Here is a 16,514-nt window from a genome sequence, read left to right on the forward strand (position 1 = left end):
GTATCCCTGTTCTTAATTGGCCAGCAAACTCGCCTGACCTTAACCCCATCGAAAATCTATGGGGTATTGTAAAAAGGAAGATGCGATATTTGCCAGACCCAACAATGCAGAAGAGCTGAAGGCCACTATCAGAGCAACCTGGGCTCTCATAACACCTGAGCAGTGCCACAGACTCATCGACTCCATGCCACGCCGCATTGCTGCAGTAATTCAGGCAAAAGGAGCCCCAACTAATTACTGAGTGCTGTACATGCTCATACTTTTCATGTTCATACTTTTCAGTTGGCCAACATTTCTAAAAATCATTTTTTTGTATTGGTCTTAAGTAATATTCAAATTTTCAGAGATACTGAATTTGGGATTTTCATTAGTTGTCAGTTATAATCATCACAATTAAAAGAAATAAACATTTGAAATATATCAGTCTGTGTGTAACAAATTAATATAATATACAAGTTTCACTTTTTGAATGGAATTACTGAAATAAGTCAACTTTTTGATGATATTCTAATTTCATTACCAGCACCTGTACACCGTACACCCACTTTATTGTCAGCGGGCATAGGGTATACTGACTTCTGATGCGTATGAATGTAATATAGTGAATGTATATACAATGTACATTATTTTTGTTGTAGATAAAGCACGCAAAAAGTAGCATACAAAACCCAGTCTCATAAAAAGGCATCCATACCTGAAGAAGATGGTCAAGGTGAGAAACGTGTACTTGGTATCTTTGGAGCAGTATCCCCTAATCAAGCATCTTTTTGGAGGTTTAACACAATCATCCCATCCTCAGCTCCAGTAGAGCATTTACTTTCTTTTGTTGGACTGATCAACCGGCCCCATCAACAACGTCTAAATGCCACACCTTTTGAAAAGTTAGTTGTGCTTAAAGGCATCAGTAACTAAAGAGACCTCTGCAATGTAGGCCACTGGGCATACACTCTCTTTCAGACACTCCCTCTCTCACACACACTCTCATTCAATACACTCCCTCTCTCACACACACTCACTCAATCACAAGCTTACTTTCTCACCCACACTCATGAATACGTTTGACTGTTTTTGGTAGAACCTTTGAACTGTTTTGCAATGCCTGGTCTGTAGTATTCTCAATTGGAGTTTAAGTAAATGTTCTTACTACACTATTAATGTGTATGTCCTCTATACCTATATTCTGCATCTCTTAATAGAGTTCTGTCTGTTGGAGTTGGGTTAATACTCCTGGATAACTACTTTCTGATTACGTTTCTGGCTACATTTAAAATTAAAACATGTTTATCATTTAATAATTGTTGACAAAGTGCTGAAATGTTTGGTTTCAACTTCCAAATAGATATCCAATGATTGATGAATAAATAATTGATTGCTAAATGATTGTTCCATAATTGTGGCTGTTTAATATCCTATTAAAAAGTAGCTGTTTAATAGGATCATGGTTTTGCATACCATTGTATGAATGACTGCCTGACGCATAATTTATTATTATATTTATGAATAACAATCAAATGATTAATTACTTAGAAACTAGTTGATATGAATAAAGGTGCCATCAGTTGTATTCTTATGAATTACTTGTTTGTCACTCAGTCAGTCTGATGCAAAGTAGGCCCTTCATTACCAAACACCAAGTAAATCAACTAGTATACAATTATGAGTCATTAGCAAAATCCCACGAGTGTCACATTGACCTGTCTGTAATATTGGGGGGGTCATGACCCCCCGTCCCCCCTAATTCTACTGACCTACCTGTCTTAAAGTAATAATCAACAATAATTTATCAGTTTTTTGACCTGCTCTTGCCATAATATGGAATACTACAGCACAAACATAATGATGACCTTATGTATATCAACCCTACCTTGTCACAACATAACCGATTGGTTCCAACGCATTAAGAAGAGAATGCAAATAGTTTGCAAAGCTGTCATTATGGTAAAGGTTGGCTACTTAACAATCCACAATATGAAATGCATTTTGATCTGTTTGACATTCATTTTGTTTGCTACATGATAATATAGTTTTGTTGTTGTCACTATTAATCTACAATGTGTGTCTAAACTTTTATCTGGTACTGTTAAATAAATTTTTAAATAAATATATAAAAACATGTATATATTACTAATCTTTATGAAATCCTGGACAATCCCAAACTACCCTGTCAGGATTTCCTAATCAAATGCACCTGTGTTGATGCATCTGATTCTAATTGTAGACATTTTACATAATGGTAAAGGTAGGGGTGTAAATTGCTTTTCTATTCATTTTAATTAAATAAATTTCAGTTTTATTTCTGTGTGTAATTTGTTGATTTGGGAAATGTTTATCAATCCATGTAATTGGAATTTAGTTCAGATTATTTGTGTTGTGGTTCATTGTTTTGACATACAGTCTAGGGTGGTGTCTGTCCTTTGGTATCTTTTGTTGTGCCTGTGATTTTGGAAAGCACACTAAAGGAATGTATTTCAGCTCTGCACCACCCGAGACTGTATGTCCTATATTACATGAGTATCCCATGTAATATAGGATGTTAGGTGGACTACTATTGTGTTTTTCTGGTTAGGGGCTAAGTGAGTGTGAAAAATAATGACCCAACAGTTAAAATTCTGGTAAACTTAATTTTGCAAACCTCTTAAAAAAAAATTGTCACCAATTGTAAAATAAACGTGATTTGCTATTTTGATAAATTGTGTTCCAAGCGTTTCCCCCATCTCTATTACTTGGATTTTCCCCTATAGCATTGTAATCATGAAAAATGTCATTGTTGTTTATTAGAGTCATCCTATAATTAAAATGAGAAATCCAAACTTTAATTTACCTAATAAAGGCTGAAAGGAAAATATTATTGGAAATCCTGCTTTTAGCACTTTGTGCATACTCACTTTGCCAAGGTAAAAGCAGTGTGTCTTGCCCTATAATGTTTGATGAGGTGGGAGAATACATAGCAAGGAATCTGAGCCATTCATTCATGAAGAATCTCTCCAGATATTTCTTTGCTCACCTTGAGGGGCTAATAATTCTGGGAGGAATTGAAATTGGAAGTGTGCCTCAATTCCATCAGTTTGGTGTTCAGAAAAAAATGTAAGCCTCAAAATATACACAAATTACCTCTTTGCTGTTATTTTACACTTGCATTTAATTTGAACCCAGACAGACAAATCTTAATATAACATCATTTTCAAGTGCATAATTCTTTACAGGAAGCACCAAGTGACAAAAGATGATGGATGGAAGTGTCATTGAGGATGTTCTCCAAGTATCAGGCTAGGAGGTGATAAAGAATGGTCCAGGCATCTATATGTTTTGCCCTTAGCCAGTTGACCAAGATGATCTTTATAGATGAATGACCCAGATGTTCCCTTTGTCCCTCAGTGTATGAGTGTTATCCCATGCCCAGAGAACACCAGAGAGCGGAGACAGTGAGGAGGCCTGACAGACTTGCCCTCCGTCAGCAGATGGAGTCCATCTATAATTCATTCTGGAGGCAGTTTCATGCTGTTTCTCTTCATTTCTCATCACCGCTTCTTAAAGAGAGTAATGTAATACAACAGAGAAAAGGAAGGAGTGAGGATCACTACAACAACCCCCACCCTCTTATGTCATCTCTGGTCAGCCATTATCTTGAACTCAAAGAAGACAAACCTACAATGGAGGATGCCAGCTGTCCCAGAATGAAATGTAAATGATGGTACTGTGTTCCCACCATGGATATTAAAATTCTTTATGAATTCTATTTAGTCTGTGGTACCAGCAATCAGACAAAACAGCAGTAAAATAATTTTACTTTACAGAATAGGCACTTGTAGCTCCATTATCATGAAAATTGGCAGAGATGAATAGCAAATGTTTAATAATAGTCAGCAGTGGGAAGCTGCTCGGTGGACTCAATCATAACATCACATTTCACAAAATGACTTGTGATCACATGGTATTCATGACTAAGAGAGTTATGAATTACGATAGTATGTAGACAATTGAAATCCTTAAAATATATACTATTTATGAACATTAATGAAATAAACTATCCAAGGGAGCCAACTTAGGCAAGTAGTCCCATCCCCCAGCTGACAGTGGCTTCTATAAAACCACAGTGTGACAGTTGAAAGAGGAAGAGAGATAATTTTTATATTTGTCTAAATTTAAAACGCCATTCTCCTTAAAAATGTGCCACTACAATCACCACACAGTCACATTACAAAGCGTCATACACAATCCACCACCTCTTTACTGTGCTGTACAGTGTTTAAAAAAGTCTACATACCCTTACTGAAAATGCTTTTGTATAATGTGAAGGCTGGAATGAAGACGAATCATGTCAAATGCTTTTTCCTCTTTAATAAGGCCATACTTAAGAGACTAACGAATTGATAGTTTATCTGGAAAATAATTACAAATATTTAGGGGAAAAAATTAAGGGAACACGTAATCATCAGAGTGTAGCACCAAGTCAATTAAACTTCAGGGATATCAGTCTGTTCAGTTAGGAAGCATCAGCGACTGTAAATCAGTGTCACTGGTTTTGGTGCAAATGAAAGTGAGAACAAGTGGACTGGAGAGGCAACAGTAAGACAACCTCCAAAAAGGCAATTGCTCTCTTCTTATCCTTCCAGACTGATTCTTCTCTAGTTTTGCGTTTTGCTAGTGTCCTTGTCACTGCTGGTAGCATGAGGCGGTACCTGCAGCCCATTTGTGTTACACAAGTAGTCCAGCTCCACCAGCATGGCACATCCATTCGTGCTGTCTCAAGAAGGTTTGCTGCGTCTCCCAGTACAGTCTCAAGAGCATGGAGGAGATACCAGCAGATGGGCCGTTACACAAGGAAAGCTGGACAGGTCCGTAGAAGGGCATCAGCCCAGCAGCATGACCAGTATCTGCTCCTTCGTGCGAGAGGGACAGGAGGAGCACTGCCAGGACCCTACAAAATGATCTCCAAACTGTCAGAAACAGACTCCCGGAGGGTGGCATGAGGACCCGACATCCCCTAGTGGGACCTGGGCTCACAGCCCAGCACTGTGCAGCACAACTGGCCTTCGCCCAAGAACACCAGAATTGGCAGGTCCGCTGTTGCCATCTTTTTCTCTTCACTGATAAGAGCAGGTTCCCACTGTGTACATATGTGAAAGAGTCTGGAGATGCCGTGGTGAACATTATGCTGCCTGCAACATCATCCAGCATGACCGGTTTGGTGGCGGGTCAGTGATGGTCTGGGGAGGCATATCCTTGGAGGGTCGCACAGCCCTGCTGACTGCTGTTAGGTACCAGTATGAAATCCTAAGACCCATCGTCAGACCTTACGCAGGTGCAGTAGGCCCTGGGTTCCTCCTGGTCCAGGACAATGCCCAGCCTCATGTGACCAGAGTGTGTAGGCAGTTCCTGGATGACGAAGGCATTGATGCTATTGACTGGCTCTAACGTTCCCCAGACCTGAATCCAACTGAGAACCTCTGGGACGTTATGTATTAGTGCATCCGACACCACCAAGTACTGCCACAGACTGTCCAGAAGCTCACTGATGCCCTGATCCAGGTCTGGGAAGAGATCCTCCAGGACACCATCTGCCTTCTCATCAGGAGCATGCCCAGAAGTTATCAGGGGCCATACACACTACTGAGTCACATTATGAGTTGCTGTGAAGAAATTCACGTAAGTTGGAGCACACTGTGATTTCAATTGTTTGCTTTGATTTTCGGTGTGCATTTGAATCCAAGCCTCAATCAGTTGGTGAATTTGGTTTCCATAGACCGTTGTTATGTCATTTTCTTCTCAATGAATTACACAATGTACAGTAAAGATTTTGATCTTTAATCTATTTTGTTATTTGAGACCCAATCAGGACTTTATCAGGACCCCTAGGAGTACTTTACCATTCTAAAGGGGATACAGTAGCTACGTCAGAAAGCTCAATAATAAAAGAATAGGCACACAGGTAAAATGGACATATCGGGTACTTCCAGGCAGAGAAAAATTCAGTTGGCGGTATGGTAAATTAAAAGGATTGGAAACTGTCAATGTGCAACATTAACTGATTTCTTATAGTAGGATGAGTTAAGGAAATTCTGATCCTGGAAATGTTTGGATGTGAACTACTCATACTGTACAAGCAGCCCATCCACTGACTTGAGTATTTAATAACAAGCTGCTTTTTTGTATTTCATATTTCTCAATATAGATAGAGCTACCACACAAATCTAAAATGGTCAGACTAGTCTGAGTTATTTATACCTTGAATATACCTAATATTTGCTGAAATGTTTGAATGTTCAATATATTTTTGTCTGTGGATATGCTTGCATACTTTCTCATTTTCTATTTATATACTGTATGTTCTAATGAAATGTTATTTTCATTGATTATAGCTAATTATTTACATTTTGTAAGGCAATAGTTACATCTTTTAAAGAGTTAAAATTACAGTATTTCTTCATCTTCATGTCATAATATCCAAGGCAATGTCGACCGGACACAGCACCCATGAACCAATGTCAGACAGTGAGTGGATGCAACGCCTAAGGGTGTTTGCAGCGACCAGAGTGTGGACATCAGCTGAGGGCAACAGGCCAGCTCCACAGCAGAAAAAATTACATTGTGCCAGAGGTAAATCAGAGCTCAAAGAAAGCTTCCAGATTGGGTACAACCCTCCATTGCCTGCAAGCCTATGTCAAATTGTGCTGCTGCAACACTGGTTGTGGAAATAAGTTAACAGGAGCTGATCTCCACAAAAGAGCACAGAAGGTTCTGAACGCAAAGTTTTTTACCACCTGGTAACCAAACAGGTGGTGTAATGAAGGCCATACAAAGGTGTATTTTTTCTGTACAGCCATCTAATTTGGAGGGGAACTTTGCTTATGCATAAACTAATTTGGGGAGATTATGCATATATTCTCCCCAGACCGGTGAGGACAGGAGGCTAGATTGTGTGGTAGCGTGTTCCAACGAGGGGGGGTAGACGGTTCCGGTTATCCGGCGCCAGGGAGGGTAGTCCGGGGCGTGAATCCTGGAAGCAGAGGGAGACGGGAGTCAGATGAGCAGACAGAGGAAGAAACACCAAGCAAACAGGCATGAATGGTAATGAGAGTCCATGAAATCGCTTTTGATTTTCACTCAATGCAAATGTTGGTATAATTGCCGTTATCTAACGTCATACAGTATATTTGTTGTACTACATGCTTTTAACGACAGCTATTTCAGCAGTCCATACCCAAGAAAGCAACTTTTAGGACCACTCACTCAATATGAACAGGAGAGCATCGTATGGGTGTTGACAAGGGAGGTAGTCAGGAGTTATCTTGCCCAGGTCTGCTGCAGGTCATAACAGTATGGCACAATCATAAAACAAAACATGGCAACAAAGACAAAAATTAACTGACCCCTGTTCAAAAGCCTGCATACCCTTAGTTCTTAATACTGTGTACTGCTCACTTTAACATCAATGACAGCGGGCAGTTCATAGTAATAGCTTTTGTAATAGTTGTCTATGAGGCCCAGAATTCTTGCGGGTGCTATAGCTGCCCATTCGTCTTGGCAAAATGCCTCCAGGTCCTGCAAAGTCTTTGGTCGTCTTGCATGAACCGCCTGTTTGTGATCTCCCCAGAGTGGCTCAACGATATAAAGGTCAGGAGAATGATGGTTACTCCAGAACCTTCACCTTTTCTGCTGTAACCATTGGAGGGACAACTTGGCCTTGTGCTTAGGGTTATTGTCATGCTAGAAAGTCAGAGGGTGTCCCCTGCGCAGCTTTCATGCAGAAGAATGCATACTGTCTGCCAGTATTTTCTAATAACATGCTGCATTCATCTTGCCATACATTTTCACCAGATTCCCCGTGCCTATAGAGCTCACACATCCCCAAAACATCAGTGAGCCACCACCATGTTTCACAGTGGGGATGGTATTCTGTTCACTATAGGCCTTGTTGACCCCTCTCCAAACATAGTGCTTATGGTTGTGATCATAAAGTTCTATTTTGGTCTCGTCACTCCAAATTACAGTGTGCCCGGAGCTGTGAGGTGTGTCAAGGTGTTATCGGGCATATTGCCAAACAACTATGTGATAATACATGGCTTCATATGATCACTATCCTTAATTATTTAATTTTTTTGCATGATCAGTCATATTTTCAAAATCATGCCAAAGTTTCACAATTTCTGCCCAGGTATGCAAACATATGAGCACAACTGTATACTGCCTTTTCCCCCTCAAACTGCCAATGCCTTCAATTAGCCCTGCAGCCTCTATTAAGCCTCTAAAAACCCCAACTTTCAAATGTCAGTCAATGACACATAATACATCACACATCAGTAAAAGAATACTTGTTTAATATGCCTACTAGGCTCAATTTGAAAATTTCCTACACTTTAAAAACTGCTTTGTGCTACTATAGATATAGATCCGCTGGGATTATCATTTTGTATAAGACTTGGAGTTAAATGTTCCCTTAAACATTTTCCAAAAGAATGGTGACACAATTAAGAAAGGGTGTGGCTGGAATCAGAACACATGTGTTTAATAAAGGAATAAAAAGTCAGGACAGATAAAGGGAGACTCATTGTTATGGTTGTGAAGGTTTACAGAGTATTTTTACATGATCTATACATGTTTTTTTTTTCCTCTTGAGATTGCTGGCGAAGCTGAAGGGAGTAAAGACCCCAGGCAGCCATTTCCTGGTATATTGTGTCTGTGAGCCAAAAATGAAGTGTCTACATGGAGAGAGAGATGTGATTGGGGTGGTGGGGTGTGTTGTTCATGCATTTGTTCATACCAAACTGTTTTGAAACGATGAATTATTTTAAACATAGAACTTTATCATCATTAACATTTTATAACATTGTTCTTCTTTTTCTGACTTCTGTTAAGCGAATAAAATTGAAAGCTATGAATCTTTCATGCTTGAAAAAGCTGCTTATAATAAAGAAGTCAAAGGAACGCTTTGCGCTTGGCTCTGTTTCCTCACTCCCTCTCTTGTTTTCTCACTCCGTCTCTCTTGTTTTCTCCCTCCGTCTCTCGTTTTCTCACTCCTTCTCTCTTGTTTTCTCACTCCCTCTCTCTTGTTATCTCACTCCCTCTCTCTTGTTTTCTCACTCCCTCTCTCTTGTTTTCTCACTCCCTCTCTTGTTTTCTCACTCCCTCTCTTGTTTTCTCACTCCGTATCTTGTTTTATCACCCCCTCTCTCTTGTTTTCTCACTCCCTCTCTCTTGTTTTCTCACTCCCTCTCTTGTTTTCTCACTCCGTCTCTCTTGTACCAGGCTGATAATTCGTTTTACATAGCTACTATTTACAGGGCCCCCTGGCCCATGCACAATCTTCCTCAATACGTTTCCAGAATTCTTGTAACCTTATAGTCATGGCAGATAGTATTCACATTTTTCAATTTCAATATTTCAATATGAATATTTAAATATGAATTTCTCAATATTCATATGGAAAAGTCCAATGACCCTTTTCAAAAAGGCTTTGAAGCCATAATTGACTCAATGTGTTTTATCCAACTTGTTTCAGGTCCAACGCACTGCCACAATCATACCTTAGATTTAGTCCTGTCACGAGAAATAGATATTGTAGATGTAATAACTTCCCCCCAAAATCCTGGATTATCTTATTACATTTACGGTTAAAACCAAAAAATCCACTTGCTCCGCAAACAATGAGTTTCAAAAGCCATACTATGAATTCTCGGACTACAAAAACACTCACCTAAAGGATTATTACCATACTAATACTGTGTTTGACCCCCTTTCGCCTTCAGAACTGCCTTAATTCTACATGGCATTGATTCAACAAGGTGCTGAAAGGATTCTTTAGAAATGTTGGCCCATATTGATAGGATAGCATCTTGCAGTTGATGGAGATTTTTGGGATGCACATCCAGGGCACGAAGCTCCCATTCCACCACATCCCAAAGATGCTCTATTGGGTTGAGATCTGGTGACTGTGGGGGCCATTTCAGTACAGTGAACTCATTGTCATGTTCAAGAAACCAATTGGAAATGATTCGAGCTTTGTGACATAGTGCATTATCCTGCTGGAAGTAACCATCAGAGGATGGATACCTGGTGATCATAAAGGGATGGACATGGTCAGAAACAATGCTCAGGTAGGCCGTGGCATTTAATTAAACTATGCTCAATTGGAACTAAGGGGCCTAAAGTGTGCCAAGAAAACATCCCCCACACCATTACACCACCACCACCAGCCTGCACAATGGTAACAAGGTATGATGGATCCATGTTCTCATTCTGTTTACGCCAAATTCTGATTCTACCATCTGAATGTCTCAACAGAAATCGAGACTCATCAGACCAGGCAACATTCTTCCAGTCTTCAACTGTCCAATTTTGGTGAGCTTGTGCAAATTGTAGCCTCTTTTTTCTATTTGTAGTGGAGATGAGTGGTACCCGGTGGGGTCTTCTGCTGTTGTAGCCCATCCGCCTCACGGTTGTGCGTGTTGTGGCTTCACAAATGCTTTGCTGCATACCTCGGTTGTAACGGGTGGTTATTTCAGTCAAAGTTGCTCTTCTATCAGCTTGAATCAATCGGCCCATTCTCCTCTGACCTCTAGCATCAGCAAGGCATTTTCACCCACAGGACTGCCGCATACTGGATGTTTTTCCCTTTTCACACCATTCTTTGTAAACCCTGGAAATGGTTGTGCGTGAAAATCCCAGTAACTGAGCAGATTGTGAAATACTGAGACCGGCCCATCTGGCACCAACACCCATGCCATGCTCAAAATTGCTTAAATCACCTTTCTTTCCCATTCTGACATTCAGTTTGGAGTTCAGGAGATTGTCTTGACCAGGACCACACCCCTAAATGCATTGAAGCAACTGCCATGTGATTGGTTGATTAGATAATTGCATTAATGAGAAATTGAACAGGTGTTCCTAATAATCCTTTAGGTGAGTGTATTTCAATGAAGCATGGAGAAGCCCCAAAATTAGCTACTTTGGAAGCATGTGTTTCAGATATTAGGAAGTGGATGACAGAGAACTTCTTGCTTTTAAACTCAAGAAAAAAAGAAATGCTCATTTTAGGACCAAAGAAACAAAGAGCGTTGTTAGCAGATCTCACTGTGAACCTCGATGGTTACATGGTCGTATCCCAAAACACTGTAAGAAACCTCTGCGATATCCTTGACCCTGACCTTTCCTTTGATTAACATAAAATATGTCTCAAGTTGCTTATTTTCATCTCCGAAACATTTGCAAAAATCTGAAACTTTATATCAAAAAGTGATCCAGAAAAACGAATCCATGCTTTTGTTACTTCTAGATAAGATTACTGCAATGCTCTTCTTACTGGTTGCCCTGATATATCAATAAATAAACTAGAATCCTAACTAGAACAAAAAATTGTGAACACATTACTCCAGTTCTGGCCTCTTTACACTGGCTGCCTGTTAGGATTAGGACATTTTAATGTTTTATTGTTAACCTATAAATCAATACATGGACTTGCTCCTACTTACCTTGCTGAAATGATCTAGCCATACATACCTAAAAAACAGAAATTACGTAAAAATAAAAATGTATATATATATATATATATATATTTATTTTTTTTCATAATTTTTATGGACAGAATTTCTAGGCGCAGCCAGGGGCCGGAGTGTGTCAGGTTTGGGGACCACACAATTTCGTCTCTGCTCTTTGCAGATGATGTTGTCCTGTTGGCCCCTTCTAACCAGGACCTTCAGCATGCACTGGGACGGTTTGCAGCCGAGTGTGAAGCGGTGGGGAAGAAAATCAGTACCTCCAAATCCGAGGCCATGGTCCTCAGTCGGAAAAGGGTGGCTTGCCCACTTCAGGTTGGTGGAGAGTGCCTGCCTCAAGTGGTGGAGTTTAAGTATCTTCGCAAGGCGAAGCTCTCGATTTACCAGTCAATCTATGTTCCTACTCTCACCTATGGTCATGAGTTTGGGTCATGACCGAAAGGACAAGATCCCGGATACAGGCGGCCGAAATGAGCTTTCTCCGCAGGGTGGCCGGGCGATCCCTTAGAGATAGGGTGAGAAGCTTGGTCACCCGGGAGGAGCTCAGAGTAGAGCCGCTGCTCCTCCACATCGAGAGGGGTCAGCTGAGGTGGCTTGGGCATCTTTTTCGGATGCCTCCGGAACGCCTTCCTGGGAAGGTGTTCCGGTCCCGTCCCACCGGGAGGAGACCCCGGGGAAGACCTAGGACACGCTGGAGGGACTATGTCTCCCGGCTGGCCTGGGAACGCCTCGGTGTCCCCCCGGAAGAGCTAGAGGAAGTGTCTGGGGAGAGGGAAGTCTGGGCATCCCTGCTTAGACTGCTGCCCCCGCGACCCGGCCCCGGATAAGCGGAAGAAGATGGATGGATGGATGGCATACATACCTACACGTAACCTGCGATCACAAGATTCAGGCCTTTTAAGTTTACCTAGAATTTCGAAACAAACAGCCGGAGGCAGGGCCTTCTCTCAAAGAGCTCTACTACTGTGGATTGATTTGCCAATTAAGGTGAGAAATGCAAACTCAGTGCAAACTAGTGTCAACTAAAGACTAATCTCTACAGCATTGTCTATGATTAAGTGGAGTCTGGCCCAGGGGCGTGAAGGTGACCAGAAAGGCTTGATACTGTCCACCCTTGCTGTCTTGCCAGGTGGGCTCTCATTGTCACTGGGATGCCTTCCCTCCAATGCCTCTCTGGGGCGGAGTCACTGGCTTGTTGTGGTCTCTCTGTTGCGCACTTGGGCTGTACACTTCTTGCAATACTCTGTCCCTTTGGTTGATGCTTGGCAATGTGGGATTTCCTGCCTGTTTCCTGCCTGTTGGGCCCTGTCCGGGGCCTCCCCCGGATAGTGTCACTGGACCCCCCTGTCTCAGCCCCAAGCTCTTACGCTGCTATATTATTGTGCTGGGGGAGTAGGCTCCTTCTCCAATATAAACCCCTGTAGATCTAAGGAATGCATTTTCTACATTTTCCCTGTCTCCTGACGTTTTAAATTTAGGAGGACATGAGGTCTTGGCCCACACCTGAAGAGTACCAGGCTTGAAAGACCCGTTGCTGTCCCTGTCCAAAGTCCTCCTGGTTGTGTTGCAGATCAAGATGATACCTGACTATTTCAGTTGCCACTGCGCTAACACCTCCTTCCTCCCCCCTGTTAAATTTAAATAGACTCAGGACTCAGCCCAAATGCATTTATTAATTATTACAATTTGTACTCTTTATATGTTCACCTGGCACAGCCAGAAGAGGACTGGCCACCCCTCTGAGCCTGGGTCCTCTCTAGGTTTCTTCCTAAATTTCGGCCTTCTTAGGGAGTTTTTCCTAGCCACTGAAATTCACCCGGTTTACAAAACACCCGGTTTAACTGCTGATGTAAAAAAGGGCTTTATAAATAAATAAATGTGATTGTTTGATTATAACACATACTTTTTGTCTCTTACTGACGGATGGACTGGTATATAAAAACCTTTGTAAAAATATTTTCTTATAAATATTGCAGATCAAAAAATCTGTGTAAACATTTTACATGAGGGGATTCAATTACTTTTCTGTTTTACATTTATGAAACCTCACTACGTAGGACGTTTACAAGTTTTGTAAAGATACATTACAAAATTAAAATTTACTATATACCATGTACACCGGTCAGCCATAACATTTTGACCACTGACAGGTGAAGTGTATAACACTGATCATCTCGTTATTAATGGCACCTGTCACTGAGTGGGATAAACAATTGTGCTCATAAGTTTACATACCCTGGTTGAAATTGTGAAATTTTGGCATGGATAGTGATAATATCCTTAAATAAAAGACAGTTATACAAAAATAGCAAAGTAAATAGTAAAGTGCTATAAAAATTATTATTAAATGAAGCAATTTTTTATCACATAGTTATTTGGATCCTTTTTTAATCATATTGATCTGTGGCTTTTTAAATTGCAATTAATGACTCTGTTTTAATAGTCAATGAGTTTGTTAGCTCTCACGTGGATGCACTGAGCAGGCTAGGTCCGGAGCCATGGTGAGCAGAAAATAAGTGACAAACGACTTTATAAAGATGGAAAAGGATATAAAAAGATATCCAAACCCTTGAAAATGCCAGTTAGTACTGTTCAATCACTTATTAAGAAGAAGAAAATATATGGATCTCTTGATACCAAGCCAAGGTCAGGTAGACAAAGAAAGATTTCAGCCAAAACTGCCAGAAGTATTATTGATACAAAGAAAAACCCACAGGTAACCTCAGGAGAATTACAGGCTGCTCTGGAAAAAGACGTTGTGGTTGTTTCAAGGAGCACAATACAACAATACTTAAACAAAAAAAAGCTGCATGATTGATTTGCCAGAAAGAAGCCTTTGCTGTGCCAATTCCACAGAAAAGCCTGGTGACATGCCACACAGCTTCTGGCACACTGTAATTTGGAGGGGCTATAACAAAATAGAGCTTAATGGTCACAACCATAAGTGCTTTGTTTGGAGAGGGGTCTAAAAGGCCTATAGTGAACAGAATACCATCCTCACTGTGAAGCATGGTGGTGGCTCACTGATGTGTTGGGGATGTGTGAGCTCTAAAGGCGTGAAGAATCTTGTGAAAATTGATGGCAAGATGAATGTAGCATGTTTTCAGAAAATACTGGCAGACAATTTGCAATAAGGTTTTCATGTGACACTCTTGGACTTCCCAGCACGACAATGACCCTAAGCACAAGGCCAAGTTGACCCTCATCTAATGAGAGAGTGTCCGTTATATGCCAGCTTTGTGACAATCCAGACGACAGCTATCAACTGTACCAAGTCTAGTCATGAGTTCATTACAATTGCCAGTAATTTCTGTCATCTCATTGCATATTCTTACAATTGTCAGCCTGTAGTGTGTTATTTCAATGAATCAGTATTTCCTAATTTCTAATAACAAAAAGATTAAATAAAACTACAAGCAGCAGTTATGTGAGGCTTTAAAATAATTGAGCAGGTCCAAAGAAATCATAATTTAGTATAATCTGTATAGCTAATAAATTATGCCATTACATTGCCATTTAATTTTTTTGACAATTCTTTTTTTTTTTAAGAAATGCTGATCCATAGTAATTTCATGAGGGGGGAGGTCAGCCTTATGAACTGGGTCCACATAATATTCTTCCATTTTTAATAATAAATGATGATCTGTATAAATAATATAAATGCAACATGCACTGTGTTATTCCCATACTTCCTGCAATAAAATGAAAGATCCTAGATATTTTCTGTACGCAGAAAGAATAATTTGACCCAAATGTTTTGCTCAATGTGTTTACATCCTAGTTAGTGAGCAATTCTTCTTGGTTATGATAATCAATTCACCCGACAGACTAATTAAACAGCATTATCATTACACAAGTGCACCTTGTGGTGGGGACAATAATGGCCACTCTCTAATAATTAGTTTTCATGTCTCTACCATAAGCTGCCTCCAACTACCTTTTAGCAAATTTGGCAGTACATCTAAGTAGATTGGTATCCAACCAGGCTCACAACCGCAGACCATGTGTAACCACACCAGTCCAAGATCTTCACATTGATCTTGTTCTGTGGGATCTGTGGGATTGCCTAAGAACACCCAAGGAAACCATCTCAGGAAAATTCATTATAGTCCTCAACAGTTTCTTGACCTGACTACAGTTTGGCATTGTATTTGGCTTTGGATCTCCTTGCAAACGCTGTGTGCTAAATTCAGCAACTTTACACCACGTCTGCCAACAATGACTTTGTGTTTCAATTCAAAAAATAAAGAATTGTATTTGAATACCATATTGAAGTAGAATCAATTAACTCAGATCAAAGCTTGATAAGAAAGTAGATTTAAGTGAAATCAGTTCATTACGATCAATCCATGATAAGAATGTGCGCTAATATCTGCAAATGTAGTTTCGTTATGGAACCTCATTACAGTAGCTATTGGACATGCAGCAGCTCCACATACACTATCAAACATATGACAGTACAAACCAATTATAGATAAGACAACATGCTACTGATTTGATTGCATGCATATTCATATTGATACAGTGGGAGTCACTTTTGAGTTTTAGGAAGAGGATAGGTGCTGTGACAGTGTGTTTACTAAGTACATTTGTATTAAGTGAAAGTTCCAGAGTAACCTTTTGTGGAATGACATCAATACACTGACTGACACATTTAATCTCCCTTGGGTTTGGGTAAAGTGAGCAAATCCAGTAAGGAAATCCACTGTGGTGGGACTTTCATGTTGAATGTGTAGAAGACCATGTGCAATTAAAATGTAACTAAATATTTTGTTGCTTGGTGTATATGAGCCATTCATAACAGGAGAGGGATCAACTGCTGAGAGCGTCAGCTTCAAATCTCAGACCACATCATGACTGCCAACCTCTAACCAATAGCTACTGATCTAAAAGCTAAATCATGGTCTGAAACTGCATCAGGTCTTGTGGTAAAAATAATCAATTGCACAGAGATTTGATATTCTCACATTTAGTTTTAAATTGTCAAATGATCGATCTATCAGTTGCTGGTCTGTCCATCAG

This window comes from Esox lucius, chromosome 20, assembly GCF_011004845.1.
Source record: "Esox lucius isolate fEsoLuc1 chromosome 20, fEsoLuc1.pri, whole genome shotgun sequence".
NCBI lineage: Eukaryota > Metazoa > Chordata > Actinopteri > Esociformes > Esocidae > Esox > Esox lucius.